The sequence below is a fragment of the Pan paniscus genome, chromosome 4 (assembly GCF_029289425.2).
Source record: "Pan paniscus chromosome 4, NHGRI_mPanPan1-v2.0_pri, whole genome shotgun sequence".
Classification (NCBI taxonomy): domain Eukaryota; kingdom Metazoa; phylum Chordata; class Mammalia; order Primates; family Hominidae; genus Pan; species Pan paniscus.
Window position 1 is genome coordinate 65373241 of NC_073253.2, and position 20911 is coordinate 65394151.

Consider the following 20911-nt stretch of genomic DNA (forward strand, 5'->3'; position numbering starts at 1 on the left):
CATCAGTGCACAAAAAATACATAAAATGATCTTTCAGTTTTCCAAAACACAGGTTTCCATCCACATCAAGTGTCCACAAAGTACACCAAATCTCAATGCTTTCTATGGCTTTTTTAAAAAAGAATCTTTAGCAACAAAGATTTATTTCTTCTTCAGTAAGCAGCACAAAGAGATAATAAGGATCCCAAAACCAAGTGTTACATTCCATACATCTTGAATAGACCACACACAAATAGAAAGAATGTGTGCTTTAATTGGTTGGCAATAGCCATAAATTATAGTAAAGATGGCTATTAAATACTGAGTGCACACTATGTTGAATGCTTTACATACTATAAAATCCACACCAAATATTGTGGTGGTTAAAAGATAGATTCTGGAGCTAGACTAACAAGCTTTTACTCCTGGTTGCACCACATCACGAACTGAGTGACACTGAGCAAGTTCGTTAACTTTTTGTGAGTCCATTTTCTCATCTGCAAAATGCTGATGTAACAATAGTATCTATTGCATAGAGTTATTATGAGGATGCCTGAGTTGATATTTATAAAGTGCACAGAATTGTACTTGACATGCAGAAATACAAAGGGCATAAAACAAACCATATGGGGCTGGCAAGGCTTTCCCTGTTTCAGATGAAAAACCTGTCTCAGAGAGGCTCACCAACTTTCCTTAGATTGCATGGTTTGTGAAGGCCTGGATTTGGTAGAAGTATTGGAAATGAGGAGGCAAGGTCTGTGACAGACATTGCCAAGTCAAACTTACGGGATATAATTTTTATTATTAGAATTGACAGGACTTAGCAGCTCTTTAATCTTAGGGAGTAGAACACTTCTTAATATTTCCACACTCAACACGACAGTTAAAAATGAAAGCTTCATCTGTTATTTTTAGTTGAACCAAAATGACAAGCTTCTGTCCACTTTCACAAACTTCTTTTAGAACTAAACACCTAAAAAACTTCAGTTCATTTAGGTCGTTGTACCTCCAGCTTGAATGTTAATCTGCTTTTTTCATACTGCTCTTTTTACAGAATGCAACATAATTACGGAAGATAAGTATAAACATGAAGTCATTTAAAAAGATTAATGTGTTCTATCTCCTGCCATTTGCTGGGAAAACGTTGTGTGAAAATTTCACCCCTCCCCCCAAATCTGTACATTGACACTTACAGCAAACATTTTTTAAAGAAGTGAAAGCTACTATGAAGTTAAATAATTTAGAAAGGGCTTCCTAGCAGTGTGTTCTGCAATTTGAGAGGGAGTGAATATCTTTTTACAAAATCACTTAGTGAGCCCTTTTGGAAGCCTCCGCATTTTATTCTGTTGAGGCTTGGTGAATAAGAAAAGAGTGATGTGACAAAGAGTCGGCCTGCTTTTGTTTACTCCTCATTTCCATGGTGTAGTAGCATATTCAGCCAAAGGAATCTTAATTAATTCAAAAGTTTCTAATAATAAAGCTATTGTTGATGTTGTGTAGAAGAAACTACGCATTATGGCAGCCACAAAATGCCTTGGGCATCAAGAATATTTCAGGTTTCTGGAGGGAGCCAAAGCATCACAAGGCTTCATCCTGCCCTTTTTCTTCAACCCACAGCCCCACTGATTTTAAGGGCTCTCAAACAGTGCATCCAAGATTTTGTCTGCTGTGGGGGAGGAGTAACTGAATAGCTTAAGAGGTCTCTGTGTGGCATCTATGAGAGGGAGGGGGGAAACGGATGATGACTCATACTGAGCGGTGACTAACTGGGACCCCAATTTTCTGCAAGTTTTATATTTTTTTGGAAACCATTTCTTAAGCACAATGGGCAGTTTAATTTATCAAATAACCTCATCTTCTGTTGCTGAATAATTCTACTATCAATGTAAAAGGTCCTCGGTAAACTTCACAGTAAACATGTAAACTTTTTAATCAGTTCCCAGCTCTTTAATCTTAGGGAGTAAATTAGTTAAACAGCCAGAAGTTTTTGCCTCAAATTTTCAGTTACTTTATTCCATGGGTCAAAATAAATCATAGGTGGGGAATTGACAGCTGGAAGACAAGGCACAGTAGAAATATTACAAGGGACAAGGAGACATTTTCTCTAGTTGGATATTTGATTGGAAGAGCAAACTTCCCCAAGGATTGATGCATGGTAACTGTACCCATGGGGATTTCCTCCAAAACAGGACATTAGAGCATAAAAATAATGATACAAAAGTAAAATTACAGAAATAATGCCAAAAGTAAACTGGTATGACATTTAATCACTTTGCCATATTATAAAAGAAATATATATTAATTGTAAAATACATGTAGAACTTAGATTTATTTTCAAATAAGATTTATTTGAAAATAAATCACTGAGGAAAACAGAAATCCCATTCCCTAATGATAGTTTATAATCCTACTACAAATGCCATGTATACTTCAATATAAAAATAACTTTGAAGCCATAGAAAACAGAATAATAAAAGTCATTCATGATCTTCAGGGATCAAGGACTAACCACAGTTAATCAATGTTGACTGGTCAGATGTTGTGATTAATATTTTTATAGTAAGGACATTCAGAACTTAGGTAGGACAACTATAGTTAGCAATAATATATTATATAGCTTCTAATAGCTAGAGGGAGAATATTGAACATTTCCAATTCAAAGAAATGATATGTGTTTGAGATGGTGTATATGCTAATTACCCTGATAGGCTCACTATGCAACACTTCATAGTTTTTTCATAAAATCAACTTAAAATCCTAGATAATTAAGCCTAGCCGAATTAATACCAAGGTGATATATAGCCTATCATGCAATAATAATTTTACATTTTAAACACATGTTGCAATAAACTGAATATTTATGTCTCCCCCACCCCGCCCCGCCAATTTACATGTTAAAATTCTAACCTCTAAGGGGCTAATATTAGAAGATGAGGTCTTTTGGAGGTGATTAGGTCATGAGGGTGGAGCCTCGTGAATGGGCTAAGTGCTCTGACAAAAGAGGCCTGAGAAAGGCCATGTGAGGACACAGCCAGAAGGCACCATCTGTGAACCAGAAAATGGGTCCTCAACAGACATCAAATCTGCTGGTGTCTCGATCTTGGACTTCCTAGCCTCTAGAATTATGAGAAATAAATTTCTGTCATATAAGCTATAAGCTACCTAGTTTATGGCATTTTGTTATACTAGCTTGAACAGAACAAGACGTATGTATATAATGTTAATGGTCCAGGGTTCCATATTGCTCATTCTCTTTATGGAGTCAAATTTAAGAAGCACATTTTGGCACCAAAAGTAAGTTGAAAAAAAGATTTTATCTTTTAGAGTCCTCCACATCCAACTTAAACCCCACACTAACATGTTCAAGAGCTGCTTTCCCCACTACCTCGTTATCTCTAATCAGCAGTTGCTTGGGAAACACCCACAATTCAGACAGTCAAATTTTGTTTTCTCTCTTCAGGCCCTTACTATGTTATTTTGAGCGTAAATTACAATTCAGGCACTTTGGCCAATTGCACTCCAAAACCTAATACAATGCCTCCTCACTCTTTAGCTCATCTTTCTTCCTACATATTGAAGCATTAAAAAAATCAACTTGCCACCGGGCACGGTGGCTCACGCTTGTAATCCCAGCACTTTGGGAGGCGGAGGCCGGCGGATGACGAGGTCAGGAGATCGAGACTACGGTGAAACCCCGCCTCTACTAAAACTACAAAAAATCAGCAGGGCGCGGTGGCGGACGCCTGTAGTCCCAGTTACTTGGGTGGCTGAGGCAGGAGAATGGCGTGAACCCGGGAGGTGGAGCTTGCAGTGAGCCGAGATCACGCCACTGCACTCCAGCCTGGGCGACAGAGCGAGACTCCGTCTCAGAAAAAAAAAAAAAATCAACTTGCCTCAGTGTGTGGGGAAGAAGAGGCAATTCAATTTTAAATAATGGTTTTGTTGTTGTTGTTGTTGTTGTGTATGTATAGGTTATGGAGGAAGGAAAACTGTGACCACTTTTCTGGTCATTTATCTTTTTCCTGCCATAGGACCAAAGTTTGGAGTTTTGATGGATTCTATTAGCAATGCCCTATTTGAACTCTAAAGTTGAGGCATATTGTTTTTTATTTTGGCCTAGTGTATTAGTTAGGGTTCTCCAGAGGGACAGAACTAATAGGATATATGTATATATGAAAGGGAGTTTATTAAGGACAATTGGCTCACGCGATCACACGGCAAAATCCCACGGTAGGCTGTTTGCAAGCTGGAGTCTGATGACCAAGGGCAGAAGGAACCAATGGAAGCCTCCAGCATGGGAGAAAGAGGAAAGCCCAAACACTCAGGAAGACAGACAGCTTATCCCACCTTCTCTTCTTTTTTTTTTTTTTTTTTTTTTGGGACGGAGTCTCACTCTGTCGCCCAGGCTGGAGTGCTGTGGCGCGATCTCGGCTCGCTGAAAGCTCCACCTCCCGGATTCACGCCATTCTCCTGCCTCAACTGGGACTACAGTACAGGCGCCCGCCATCACGCCTGGCTAATTTTTTTCTGTTTGTTTTGTTTTGTATTTTTAGTAGAGACAGGCTTTCACCGTGTTAGCCAGGATGGTCTCGATTTCCTGACCTCGTGATTCGCCTGCCTCGGCCTCCCAAAGTGCTGGGATTACAGGCGTGAACCACCGCGCCCAGCGCCACCTTCCCTTCTTCTGCCTGCTTTGTTCTAGCCGTGCTGGCAGCCAATCGGATGGCGCCCATGCACATTTTGGATGGGTCTTTTTTTCCCAGTCCACGGAGGCAAATGTTAATCTTCTCTGGCAACACCCTCACAGACACACCCAGAAACAATACTTTACCAGCTATCTAGGCATCCTTCAATCAAGTTGACACTTAATATTAGTCATCACACCTAGGTATTATGAAATATCCAATGAAGCACGTTAAAAGCATTGCAAAGTAGATGAATGTAAATACAGTGTGTGTGTGCACATGTGTTTTGTATAAATGTGTCACTGACTGTGCATGTGAGCAAATACTTAACACACGGTTAAGGAAGAGAGGTTTCTAACTCTCAAAGATTGAGTGAAATTCATCAAGAGCAGAGATAGCCCAGATATTTCTTTGTACATCATGAGAAACCTGACTGAAGATAGGAAAATCTTTTCATGGAAAAGAACTGCAGTGAGTTATAACTGCTTCTGCAAACAAGGGGGATTATTATAATCCTGAAGAATAAAAATGAAACCAAGATGAAATAACATGACAAGAAAAAAAGAAAAATTTTTAAAATTGAAAACCTCACACCTACACACACACAGATAATAATGGAGTTAGTGGAATTTTATGTTTTCCTGTTATCGCTTTATGTGGAATGCAGAATATAAAAGAAAAATTGAATTAATTGTAAACTAGTAGGATTAAATGCATGTTTAAATAGATATTATTGTGGCTGAAATTATAACATGTTAATTTTCCTTTGTGGATATTAAAGTGATTCCCTTCTGAATGACAATATTTTAGGTGGAAAAAAATAGTGAAAATTCCAGAGATATAAGCAAATATTTTAGTAGTTTTGTTTGTTTGTTCTTTTTTGTTTTGTTTGTTTGTTTGTTTGTTTGAGATGAAGTCTTGCTCTGTTGCCCAGGCTGGAGTGCAGTGGCGCAGTCTCAGCTCATTGCAACCTCTGCCTCCCGGGTTCAAGTGATTCTCATGCCTCAGCCTCCCGAACAGCTGGGACTACAGGCGCCTGCCACCACGCCCTGCGAATTTTTGTATTTTTAGTAGAGATGAGGTTTCACTAGGCTCTACTAAAGGTTGAGGTTGGCCAGACTGTTCTCAAACTCCTGACCTCAAGTGATCCACCTGCCTTGGCCACCCAAAGTGCTGGGATTACAGGCATGAGCCACCGTGCCCAGTCAGTAGTTTTTTTGTTTTTTGTTTGTTTTGTTTTGTTTTGTTTTGGAGTCTCGCTCTGTTGCCCAGGCTGGAGGGCAGTGGTGCAATCTCAGCTCACTGCAAGCTTTGCCTCCCAGGTTCACGCCATTCTCCTGCCTCAGCCTCCCGAGCAGCTGGAACTACAGGCACCCGCCACCATGCCCAGCTAATATTTTATATTTTTTCGGTAAAGATGGGGTTTCACCGTGTTAGCCAGGATGGTCTTCATCTCCTGACCTCGTGATCCACCCGCCTCAGCCTCCCAAACTGGTGGGATTACAGGCGTGAGCCACTGCGCCAGGCCAGTAGTTTTTTTTACATATGCCACAGGACTGCTAAAAGTTATGAAGTTAATTGAATTATTTCGGACCAAAATTATGAAATATCCAATGAGCCACAATTTAAGTTGATATTTCTGTTCTAAAACACACTAAATTATCGAATTTGACTACCTGTAGTTCTTCTCAAATTTAACACACCCATGAACGCATAAAGGCCTTACTGAAATGCAGACTCTAATTCAGTGGGTATGTGGTAGTGCCTGAGATTCTGCCTTCCTAATGAGCTCCTGTGTATTGGTGCTGCTGCTGATACTGCTCCTGGTCCTGTTTTTGGACAATATCATGCATAGCAAGTGTCTGTACTAGTATTGTTCAATAGTACTTTATGTGATGATGGAAGTGTTCTATATTTGTTGATGGCTACTGAGCAGTTCAAATGTAGTTACTGTGATTGAAAATATGAATTTTTATTTTATAAAATTTTAACTAATTTAAATTTAAATAACCACACATGACTAGTAGCTACCTATTGCACAGTGGAGATATCCTAATGGCACATTGAATCATAAAATTGTCACTGATATATGGTCTGTGTAAATGCACACCATCTGAGAATGTGCCATACTTCACAAGCCTTCATGAGAACACAGGTGTGCAGGTTGTGGAATAAGCACTTCAATAAATTCCTCTGGTAAGATTTATTATCCTGGCAGCTTTTCAGTGGGAAAGTTCATTCTGTAATGCTCTGAATTTTACCTGAAGGAGACTAGAAAATAGAAAATGAATCATCAAGAAATGTTGTGGATTACCAAGGATCTTTTTAGGCAAAATAAACTTCTCTTTTTTTTCTCTTTCAGCTAAGTCAGCGCACGAAAAAACAACAGTCTTCTGCAAACAAAACCATATTTTTCCAAAACAATTGCAATTTCAGATAAGCTTTTACTTTATGATGGTTTCCAATAAGAAAATGGCAACATCAAAGTCATTTTGGAGCCATGTGACAATAAAGCTACATGTCACAGCCTTAAATAATGATAAATTAATTCTGGCTTTTTTCTTGATATCCTTTGTCCCTTATCTTGGCCTTCAGCAAAGTGCTTCTCATCATCATATTCACCATGCACACATATACATGAAACTATAATGACAAATGATGATATGAATATCCGTTGCTCCAACAAATATAATCTTGATACCAATAACAATAATGAAAATAAGAATATTTTACCCTTGTAAATTACTTTGGTGTTTATAAAGTACTTACACATGATATTCTCCTTAATTTTTTGTTAATATAAAAACCAACATGCCTATGAAAAACAGCTGCCCCTGTTTTGGGTTTATTTGCTCCTTTCTTGGTATGTTTCCAAATAATATGCTGTTATAGCCTCAAGCTCCTTTGAAGATGTGTTTTGAAGTTTTGCAGCCTACATTCTCCTTCTCATCATAGTCATCATTGTCATTATCATCATCTTCATTTTTATGAAATGTCACTAAAAGCCAGAGGTATCAGCATTTTATGTCTTCTTAAAAGCCAATGGTGTTTTATGCAAGAATAAAGATATTACTCTCCAATTTATAAGAACATTTTTCCCAGTGACATTAGCAAGATGGCAGAATAGGAGGTAACCCACTCATATCCCCCTACAACAACAAGAATTCTACACCCTTATATAAACAAAAGACTCTCTACAGGAGCCTCAGAATTCAGGTAGGAGGTTGTGAAACCCCTGTGAAGCCTAAGAGCCAGGAGGGTTGTTTCAAAAGTACAGAATGGCACTGGCATCCAAGTGGCTGATCTGCCAGTTGTGCTCCAAGGTGCAAACCCGGGAATGGTCCTACTCCCCAAGGGGCTTGGCTACAGCCCCAGTTAATCTCGAGCCTGCAAACAAAACCATCTGCCAAGGGGTCCAAGAGGAATAGAACTCACTAGTGCCTCAGTGAAGAGGCTAATCTGCCTGCTGACATTGTTCATGGCAATGAACCTGAAAGTTGCCCTGTGGCACTCTTCCAGGCCCCTCAGCTGAGGTCCCAGCACAGAGTTGTTTACATAAGGACACAGATGCAGACTTGCCCATACCTCAATGCCTGGAAGTCTGAGCCTTCATGAAAAGCTTGCCAACCACTGTCCCACAGCAGATCTTGAGTGGGCCCAGTCTCAGCTTCAGCCCCTCATGCTTAAGTCAGAGAACTATCCCATCAGTGCAGAGACTGGCTGGGAGATGTATACTCATCTGAGCCAACAATATGGCTCTCTCACCTCCATCTCACAGTAGATCTTAAGGGGGGTCAAGTCTCAGTCTGGGCCCTCCTGTAGCAGTCAAGGAATTATACCACTTGTGCGAAGACCTGCTGGGAGATGTGTGCCCATGTGAGCCAATGGAATGGGCTCACCAGCATCCCATAGCAGATACTAAGGGAGCCGAGTCTAAACTCCGGCCCCTCTTGTTGCGGTCAAGGACCTATCCTGCCTGTGCAAGGACCTGCTGGAAGGCATACCCATCTGAGCCACCAGGACTGTCTTCTGGGCTTATGTCCCTGGCCAGCTTTACCACACAGCCCTAGTATCCTCCTTGGGTCTTCCCTAGGTCCATTCAAGCAGAAAACCTTGTCAACTTCAGAGCCCTCACAAAACTCATTAAGCTTGGGCTTATAGTGCCCTCTAATGCTGAGATGGCTGCAGTGCTCACAGGCTCATGAAGTACAAGAGTCAGTCTGCTTAGAATTTCTAAGAAGGCCCACTGAAAAAGGACAGGGACAAACAAGTCTATACTGTAAAGGATGAATATAACCTAACCCTCAATCACAGAAATAGTCACATGTTCACAAGCAGCTAGAGCCTTCTAAATTGACAAAATGAGGTACCAGAGATTGATCCTAAAGTGACGACAATGTGTGATCTCTTAGACAAAAAAAGATTTTAAATAGCTACTTTAAGGAAGCCCAGCAAATTTCAATGAAACACAGAGTAACAATTCAGAAATTTATCAGATAAATTTAGCAGAGAGACTGAAATAATAATAATAATTAAACAGAAAACCTAGAGGTAAAATATACAATAAAGGAATTGAAAAAATGCAGTAGAGAGTATCAGCAACAGAATTGATCGAACAGAAGAAAAATAAGTGAACCCAAAGATAGGCTACTTAAAAATACACAGATATAAAAGAAAAAAGGAATGCAAAGGAATGAAGAAAGCTAATGGGATTTATGGGATAACATCAAAAGAGCAAATATCTGGGTTATCGAAGTTAAAGAGGGAATTGAGAAAAGTGTAAAAATAATAACAAATAATTATTCAAACAAATAATAACAGGAAAATTTTCAAGCCTGTATCCAGGTACAAGAAGATCAAAATTTACCAATCAAATTTAACCCAAATAAAAATACTCCAAGACATACTGTAATCAAACCCCAAAGGTCAAAGACAAATGGAAGATTCTGAGAGCAGTGAGAGAAAAGAAGAAAATAACATATAAGGGAGACCTGATATATCTGGCATCAGACTTTCAGTAGAAATCTTATAGTCCAGGAGGGAGTGGGGTGATAAATTCAGAGTGCTGAAAGTAAAAAGAAAAAAGAAGAAAAACTACAAACCAAGAATTCTGTACACAGCAAAGCTATTCTTCAGAATGAAAGAGAGATAAAGACTTTCCTAGACAAACACAAAGTGAGGGAATTCATCACTACCAGACCTCAACTGCAAAAAAATGTTAAAGAGAGTTATTCAAACTGATAAAAAGGTAAGCTAACATGATTGTTACTCTAATACTATAATTGTGGTGTTTAAACCACTTATATCTTTAATACAAAGACTAAAAGATGGAACTATTTAAAATAATAACTACAATAATTTATTAAGAGGTAGGCAGTATTTTAAAAAGATGAATTGTTGGTTGGGCAGGGTGGTTCATGCCTATAATCCCAGCACTTTGGCAGGTCGAGGCCGGTGGACTCTGGGAGCTCAGGAGTCTGAGACCAGCCTGGGCAACATAGTGAAGCCCTATCTCTATCAAAAATACAAAAAACAAAAATTTCTGGGTGTGGTGGTGTGCATCTGTGGATGAGGTAGGAGGATTGCTTGAACCTGGGAGGTGGAAGTTGCAGTGAGCCAAGATTGCACCAGTGCACTCCAGCATGGGTGACAGAGTGAGACTCTGTCTCAAACACATGCACACACACACACACACACACACACACACGTGAATTATGACATCAAAAATTCAAAGTGTGGAAAGTGTGGAGGGAGACTGAAGTGTACAGATTTTTTGTTTCTTTTCTTTGCAATCAAAATTAAGTTAGTATCAGTTTAAAATAACTTATAGCTATAGAATGTTTTTGTAAGCCTCATGCCAACTGCAAAGCAAAAACCTATAATAGAGAAACCGAAAATAAAAAGCAAGATATCAAAATATACAAGAAGAAATCACTTAACCACAAAGGAAGACTATAAAAGAAGAAAGAACGGAACTACAAAACTACAAACTACTAGAAAAGAATAACAAAATAGCAGTAGTAACTCCTTATCTATCAATAATTACTTTGAATGTAAATGAATTAACTTTTCTAAGTAAAAGGCAGAGTGGCTTAATGGATAATAAAATAAGGCCCAACCATATGCTACTTATAAGAGATTCATTACACCTGCAAGAATACACATACACTGAAAGTGAAGGGATGAAAAAGGCTATTCTATGCAAATAGAAACTGAAAATGAGCAGAAGTAGCTATACTTAGTCAGAAAACAAATAGACCTTAAACTAACAACTATAAAAAGCAACAAAGGCAGCGATAACATAATGATAAAGGGATCAATATAGCAAGAAGCTATAACAATTATAAATATGTATCATTCAATGTAAGAGGGCCTAAATTTATAAAGCAACTATAAATAGACCTAAAGGGAGAGATCGCCTGTAATACAATAATAATAAGGGATTTCAACACCCCACTTTCAGCAATGGACAGATCATCTAGACAGAAAATCACCAAAGAAACATCAGAGTCTAAGCACACTGTAGACCACATCGACCTAAGATACATTTAGAGAGCATTACATATAAGTGCCACAGAACACACATTTTTCTCAAAAGCACATTAAACATTTTTCAGTATAATCATATATTTATCAACAAAACAAGTCTGAACAAATTTTGTTAAAATCAAAATTATCTCAAGTATCTTTTTTGACCACAATGAAATAAAACTAGAAATAAATAACTAGGGGAATATTAAAAACTGTACAAATACAAGGAAATTAAACAGCATGCTCCTGAACAACAAAGGGCTCATCAAAAAAATTGAAAAGAGGCTGGGTGCGGTGGCTCATGCCTGTAATCCCAGCACTTTGGGAGGCCGAGGCGGGCGGATCGCCTGAGGTCAGTATTTCGAGACCAGCCTGGCCAACATGGTGAAACCACATCTCTACTAAAAACTAAAAAATTAGTCGGATATGGTGGTGGGTGACTGTAATCCCAGCTCCTTAGGAGATTGAGGCAGGAGAATAGCTTGAACCCAGGAGACGGAAGCTGCAGTGAGCTGACACAGTGCCACTACACTCCAGCCTGGGTGACAGAGTGAGACTCCATCTCAAAAATAAAAAAAAAGAAAGAAAAGAAAAGAAAAAAGTTTTTAAGAGAAATGAAAATGGAAACAACATACCAAAAACTATGGGATATTGCAAAAGCAGTTTTAAGAAAGAAGTTTATAGTGATAAACACCTAGATTAAAGCAATAGAAAGTTCTCAAATGAATGACATTGCTCCTCAAGGAAATAGAAAAACAAGAAAAAACTAAAACCAAAATTAGTAGGAGGAAAGAAAACAGAGCAGCAGTAAGCACAATAGAAACTAAAATAAAATACAAAATATCACTAAAATAGAGGGTTTTTTTTAAAGATAAACAAAATCAACAAACCTTTAGCTAGATTAGCTTAAGGAAGAAAAAGAGATTATTGAAATAAGTAAAATCAGAGATAAAAAAGGAAACATTACAAGTGATACAACAGAAATACAAAGCATCATTATAAAACTATGAATGAAGACATGCCAACAAATTGGAAAATAGAAGAAATGGATAAATTTCTGGACACAAACTACTAAGATTAAATCATTAAGAAATATAAAACTTAGACTAGTAATGGATAATGAGATTGAAGTAATAATAAAAACTCTTTCATCAAAAGAAAAAAGCAAAGGATCTGATGAATTCACTGTTGAATACTACCAAACGTTTAAAGAACGAATACCAATTCTTCTCAAACTAGTACAAAAATTTAGAGGGGCTGGAGCTGAGACTGGGCCTGCTGAAGATCCACTGTGGGACAAAAGTTAGCAAGCTCCTCATGGAGTTTCAGACTCCCAGGCCTCAAGTGGAGGAAAATTATTCCAAACTCAGTCTATGAGGCCAGCATCACCCTGATTCCAAAACCAAGCAAAGACACAACAATGAAAACTACAGGCCAATATTCCTGATGAACATAGATACAAAGATCCTCAACAAAATACTAGCAAACCAAATTGAACAGAACTTCAAAAAGATCATTTACCATGCTCAAGTGGGATTTGTTGCAAGAATGAAAAGAAGGCTCAACATATGCAAATTAATAAGCGTGATACATCACGTTAACAGAATGAAGAACAAAAGCCATACGATCATCTCAATAGATGCAGAAAAAGCATTCAGTAAAATTGGACAGCGCTTCATGATGAAAACCTTTTAAAAATTAGGTATAAAAGGAATACATCTCAACACAATAAAGGCCATGCATTCACAACCAATATCATACATGAACATTCAGCTTTTCATCTAAAAACTAGAATAAGACAAAGATGCTCACTTTCATTACTTCTGTTCAACGTATGCTGAAAGTTCTGGCCAGAGTAATTAGGCAAGAGACAGAAACAAAGGGTCTCCAGATTGGAAAGGAAGAAGACAGGAAATTGTTTCTGTTTGCTGATTACATAATCTTATATACAGAAAACTCTAAAGACTCCACCAAAAATCCCTTATAACTAATAAACAAATTCAGTAAAGTCACAAAATAAAACATCAACATACAAATATTAGTGATTTATCTATAGACCACCAGTAAAGTATCTGAAAAAGAAATCAAAAAACCAGTCCTGTTTACAATAGCTACAAAAAATAATAAAGTACCAGGGAATAAATGTAAAGGAGGTAAAATATCTCTACAATGAAAACTATAACATATGGATGAAACAAATTGAAGAGCTCACTAATAAATGTAATCTCATGTTCATGAACTGGAAAGATTGTTAAAATGACCATGCTACCCAAAGCAATCTACAGATTCAATACAATCCTTATGAAAATACCAATGACATTTTCACAAAAATCCTAAGATTTGTATGCAACTAGAAAAGGCCTCCAATAGCCAAAGCCTTCTTGAGCAAAAAGAACAAAGCTGGAGGCATCATATTGCCTGGCTTTAAAATGTACTGCAAACTAATAGTAACCAAAACAGCATAAACATCATGGCACTAGCAAAGAAACAGAAATATAGACCAACAGAACAGAATACAGAATGGAAAAATAAATCCATGAATTTATAGCCAAACGATTTAGGCAAAAAAGCCAAGACCATACAATGGGGAAAGGACAGTCTCTTCAGTAAATAGTAAATATTTATACTTATATTACTATTTATTTTAATTTACATACTTTATTTATAGCCAAATGATTTTGGCAAAAATGCCAAGACCATACAATGGGGAAAGGACAGTCTCTTCAGTAAATAGTAAATATTTATATTTATATTACTATTTATTTTAATTTATATAATTTAACTTATATTACTATTTATATAAATTAAATTTGATAATATAAATTATCAATATAAATGTATATAAATATATAATTTCATATAAAATATTAAATTTCAAAATATAAATATTATGTTTATAGTAAATAGTAATATACTATATATACTATAAATTACTATTTATAGTAAATAGTAATATACCATATATACTATAAATTACTATTTATAGTAAATAGTAATATACCATATATACTATAAATTACTATTTATAGTAAATAATATCCAGTACAACTGGATATCCACATGAACAAGAATGAAACTAGATCCCTATTGCTCACCACTGACAAAAATTAATGAAAAATGGACTAAAGACTTAAATGTAAGACCCAACATGAAACTACTGGAAAAAAAATCATAGAGGAAATGCTTCTTTACATTGATCTGGGCAAAAATTGTTTTGAATAAGACTGCGAAAGCAAAAGCAACAAAAGCAAAAATAGACAGATGGGATTACATCAAACTAAAAAGCTTCTGCACAGCAAAGGAAACAATCATGGAATGAAGAGATAATCTATGGAATGGAAGAACTTATTTGCAAATGAATACATCTGATAAGGTGTTAATATTCAAATATAGGTGGAACTCAAACAACTAAGTGGCAAAAAAATCAAATAACCTGATTAAAAGATTAGCAAAAGACCTGAATAGACATTTCATAAAAGAAGACATAAAAATAGCTATCAGATATATGAAAAATATGCTAAAAATTATTAATCATCAAGGAAATGCAAATTAAAACCACAATGAGATATAACCACACTCTATTTTGAATGGCTGTTATCAAAAAGACAAAGATAACAAGTGTTGGTGAGGATGGGGAGAAATGGGAACACTTACTGTTGGTGGAAATGTAAATTACTACAGCCATTATAAAAAACAGTTTGGAGTTTCCTCAAAAAATTAAAAATAAAACTACCATATGATCTAGCAATCCCACTATTTGGTATATATCCAAAGGAAAGGAAATCCTTATGTTGAAGAGATATCTGCACTCCCACATTTATTGCAGCACTGTTCACAGTAGCTAAGATATGGAATCAACCTAAGTGCTCAGCAAAGGATGAATGGATATATATATATATATATATACACACATAATGAAATGCTGTTTAGCCATAAGAAAAGAATGAAATTCTGTCATTTATGACAATGTAGATGGACCTGGAGGATATTATGTTAAATGCAATAAACCAGGCACAGAAAGACAAATACCACATGATATGACTCATACATGGAATTTTTGAAAGTTCAGCTTATAAAAGTAGAGTAGAATAGTGATTATTAGAGGCTGCGGAAGGAGGGAGAAGGGGAGGGTTTGGGGTTGAACAATTGGTACAAAGTTACAGTTAGATAGGAGTAATAAGTTTCAGTGTTCTAATGCACAGTTGAATGACTATAGTTAACAACAATGCATATTTAAAAAGCTAGAAGGGAAAAATACTAATATTCTCATCACAAAAAAAGATAAATGAAGAAAATTTATGAAAATGCTACTTACCCTGATTTGCTCATTATACAATGTATCTGTGTATCAAAACATCACATCGTCTCCCTAATATATATGTATATATAATTATTATGTCATTTTAAAATAAAAAATTTTTAAATTATTTTTCTTATTTTAAACTCCCCCTTGCAGGTCTTCCCTGATTAGGTTAAAGAAAATTAACTTCCAAAATCCATAAAATAAAATGAAAAATCAAGAGATCTTTTGGGTTGCTAATAAGCATACAAAAAAGAGTAATATTAAAAACAAACAAAACAACTACAACATATTGCATTAAACAATGCCCCCAGATAACTTTTATCTTGAAAGTTTTGTCTTTGAAAGTCATAACAAGAATTCTGACCTCTTAAAAATATACTCAGGCAAAATATATGATCTTGCTATCATTTTCAAATTACAAACAGTTTAACACAGTTAATTTGATCTGGTGTTCAAGGGATATTTTTAAAATGATATCTCAAAAATTTATGTTTATAATGAAAGACACAAAATCAAATATACATGACTTATTTATGTTAGAAAAATTCCAAAATGGAGCCTGGGTCATTCCAGGATGATTACTTTTAAATTAGTTTTTAATATCTTAAAATTGTTTTTAAAAGTTTGTATCATGGCTTAACATAAAGAGAAGTAAAAGCTATAAACTCAATTACAAATGCAAGACTATATAAGACTATTTAATCTTGAACAATAATAGACAAAATATCTAATTTTGGTGCTTTGGGGAGAATTTATAAATTCTTTATTTCAATATCTTCAATTTTAAAATGAAAGTAGTTAGCTGGAAAGAGAAAAAGATTGGTCATTTATTTTTATCCATTAAACTTTTTTAAAGTGTCTAAGATGTTACAAGTGTCTCAGTAAATAAACTATGAAATGAATTAGACATAGGCCTGGCCTCAAGAAGCATACAATTTAGTGAAAAGACAGACATGTACATAAAGCACACTATGCTATGGGAAGTGCCACAATAGAAGAGCAAGTGCTATGGTTACTTGATTTATGTCACTAAGGGAGTCCAGGAATGTTTCATGGGAAGGAAATTTTGAGCTAGTTAATATTGGGCTACAGATGAGAATTCATATTTCTCAGTTATTTATTTGGTCTACAGTTCTTTATGCTAGATACAAAATGCTGCCCTAGTTATAATGATGACTATGGCAGTTTTCTTGGCCCTAGCACTTTGCATTACAATATTTTAAAAGAATTTCACTCTAATGACAAAGACGGAGGGTTTTTTCCCATTAATTTGCATAAATCAAACAATTACAAGTTATCTTTTACCTAACCCCTTCTCACATTTTGTATGACTATCTCAGCATAAATTTTGACTTACATGAATATATGTATGTTTAACAGAATGTTGAATGAGAATTTCCGTCCTGACTCATAGCTTTGGCTAAAACCATAATACTGAGAATAGCAGGTAATTATGTGCTAAGGATTATCTTAGGGTCCTCCTTATAGGACTTAAAAAAGATAGCAGAAATTATTCTAGAATCTGTCAAGCTTCATCACTCGCCTCCCAGCTATATAGAAAAAGTCTATAAATACGAAAGACTGTTGAAGAAAACCTTTGACATAGGGCATTATTGGTCTGAGGAAAGGAGGGAGTGTGGCTCTTATTCAACACAGGAAAGAATCGCACTCCCAAGCTGGAAGGTTGCTATATTAGTTTCCTGAGGTTACTGTAATAAACTCAGTGACTTAAAACAACAGAAATTTATTCTTTCACAGCCCTAGAGGCTAGAAGTCCAAAATTAAGGTGTTGGCAGGACCATGCTCCTGCTGACGTCTTCCTTTCTTGCCTCTTCCCCCTCCTGAGTCCCAGAAATACCTTTGTTTGTGGCAGCAGATCATTTTCTGTCTCCATCTTTACAGGATGTTTTTTGCTTTGCTTCTGCTCTCTTCTTCTTACAAGAACACCAGTCATACTGAATTATTATTAGAACCATCCTAATGATCTCATCATAACTCAATGACATCTACCATGACTCCATTCCAAAAAAAGTCATATTCACAGTTACCTAAAGTTAGGACTCCCACATTTGAAGTTTGGGGAAGAACACAATTCAACCCATAACAGTTGTCCAATTGAACATTTCAACTAAAATTATAACAACATTTACAATAATATCACATGTTCCTCATATGACAAAGCTTTATTTTGAATCAAGGCAACTACATTATTTTCAAATTTTACTTTGATTCTATGAATTGCTGTTCATTACATTGTTTCTGAAAAAGATGGATAAAAGAGACACTGGTTTTTTCTTAGTACTGTTGGGTTGCTATTACAGAATACTGTAGACTGGTTTGCTAATAAACAACAGAAATTTATTTCTCACAGTTCTGGAGTTGAGAAGTCCAAGCTCAAGGCACCAGCAAATTCAGTGTCTAATGACAGACCGCTTCCTGGTTCATTGATGGACATACAGTTGTTTCCTCACATGGCAGAAAGGGCCAGGGAGCTGCTATGGTCTGAAAGTTTGTGTCCCCACCTTCCCAATTTCATATGTTGAAACCTAATCACCAATGTGATGTTTTAGAAGTTGGATCTTTAGGAGGTGAGTAGTTCAAGTCAGAGGCTTCATAAATAGGATTAATGTCCTTATAAAAGATGATTGATACCCTATAAAAGAGGCTCCTTCCACCAAGGGAGGACATAACCAGAAGGTGCTACCTGTGAACCAGGAAGTGAATCCTCACCAGACACTGAGTCTGACAGAGCCCTAATCTTGGCTGGACCTTCTAAGAGTCTTTAACTTCTCAGAGACCTCATGAACTCATCACCTATCAAAGGCCCTGCCTCCTAACACTATCACACTGGGGGCTAGAATTTAAACATATAAATTTTGCAGGTGGGGACACAAACATTCAGTCTGTAGCAGGTTTGTCGGTAGTTTTGCAGACTTGACTATGTGTCAGACTGAGAATTCTGTTTAGTTCATCACATATATGTGTTGCCCACTTACCAAACTGTGGCAGATGATAGGAGTACAGAGGCCCACCAAATTCACCTCAGCTTATGTTTTCTTTTAAGAAGATGAGAAGGAGGCCGGGCGCGGTGGCTCATGCCTGTAAGCCCAGCACTTTGGGAAGCTGAGGCGGGCAGATCACGAGGTCAGAAGATCGAGACCATCCTGGCTAACATGGTGAAATGCTGTTTCTACTAAAAAAAAACAAAAAAATTATCCGGGTGTGGTGGCTGGTGCCTGTAGTCCAAGCTACTCGGGAGGCTGAGGCAGGAGAATGTCGTGAACCCGGGAGACAGAGCTTGCAGTGAGCCGAGATCGCGCCACTGCACTCCAGCCTGGGTGACAGAGTGAGACTCCATCTCAAAAAAAAAAAAAAAAAAAAGAAGATGAGGAGGAGGATGAGTAGCAGAAAATAATCTAGGATAATTACTAAACCAGATTCTCCCTAACAATCTAATGCAAATGGTAACCACTCCCTTACCCAGTCACTGGCCTACATTTGTTGCATGTCTCATTCTCCCATATTATATATTTCCATCATCTGTTATGTGGTCAGTTTTCTCTTTTTAAATTTTCATGTTATTTATCTCCTTGATCACATTCTTCACCCTCTGTAGATGTAGATTCATCCCATTCCTCAATATCATGTAATTTAACATTTACTCTAATTTAAAATATTTATAGAAATTAGCACTAATAAAGTATCTATAAGTCCTTTTTTTGCTTGAGGCCCTCCAATGATGTTTTATTTAAACTTCATTAATACATAAATAAAATATGATTTTATAATTAATAATCCATAAGAAAAGTGTGAGCTTTTTCTTAGAGATCTTCAGGGATAGCTCCACTTTCACATTCTTTTACCCAATTCAAAATAAATGTTTTTAATGACTTCTGAGAATTTCTTTCCTTAACACATATTACTATTGTCCATGATCTCTTTAGATTTGGACACAGAATTTTTACCTGCATCAGTTTTAAGTGAGCAGATTATCATTCTGAATTCTGTTTCAGAATGTTACTAGACAACCTGAGTCAACTGTACATAGCTCTGCATATTGGCCAAACCTTTGGTGAACATAGTGGAGCTAACAATGATTTTGTTTATTTTGTAGCCACAGATATGTACACAATTTTAAAGTGAAGGTATTTGTCCTGGCTTATTTGCTTCTAAGATCTCAAATACATGCACTAGTAAAAAGATACTTTTTGTTCAATTTATCACACTCAGTATAAGTTAAAATATCTACTTGGCAGAGTATTCAATTGTTGAAAGCTGAAGATATAAGAAATTATTTTTGGATGGGTCAAAATATCCTCAGGTTTAAGACTGTTACTTTAATACACAATTGTGATGCTATTAGATTACTGTATAACCAATAAATCTGTATTATAGACATCTATATCTATGGACATAGAAAGACCTTAATAATACACTAATCAGTGAAAAAATTATTTAAAACATATAGTTATTGAATGCTGTCTTAGTCTGTGTAGACTGATATAACAAATAACTATAGTAGTTTATAAACAACAAAATTTTATTTTTTACAGTTATGGAGGTTGGGAAGTCCAAGATCAAGATGCCAGCAAATTTCATGTCTGGTGAGGATTCAGTTACTGGTTTAATGACACTGTCTTTTCACTGTGTTCTCATGTGAAAGGGGTAAACAAGCTCCCTTGGGGGGGCCTCTTTTAAAAGGGCACTAATCACATTCATGATGGCTCCACCCTCATTACCTAATCATCTCCCAAAGACCTCACCTACCAATGTCATCATCTTGAGGGTCAGGATTTCAATATATGAATTGTGGGGGTGGGAAACATAAACATTTAAAAAATAGTAAATGCTATATTTTGCCTATATTTTATGAGGAGAATTACAGAGACACACACACCAGCATAAAACAAAACATCTTTACAGATTGTATTAGTCCGTTTTCATGCTGCTGATAAAGACATACCTGAGACTGGGTAATTTATGAAGAAAAAGTGGTATAATGGAATCACAGTTCCATGTGGCTGCGGAGCCCTCACAATCATGGTGGAAGGTGAAAGGTACATCTTACATGGCAGTAGGCAAGAGAGAATGACAGCCAAGCAAAAAGGGAAACCACTTATAAAACCATCAGATCTTATGAGACTTATTCACTACCATGAGAACAGTATGAAGGAAACCACCCCCATCATTCAGTTGTCTCCCACCGGGTGCCTCCCACAACATGTGGGAAATATAGAAGCTACAATTCAAGATTAGATTTGGGTGGGGACACAGCCAAACCATATCATTCCACTCCTGGCCCCTCCCAAATCTCATGTCCTCACATTTCAAAACCAATCATGCCTTCCCAGCAGTCCCCTGAAGTCTTAAATCCTTCCAGCATTAACTGAAAAGCCCACACTCCAAAGTCTCA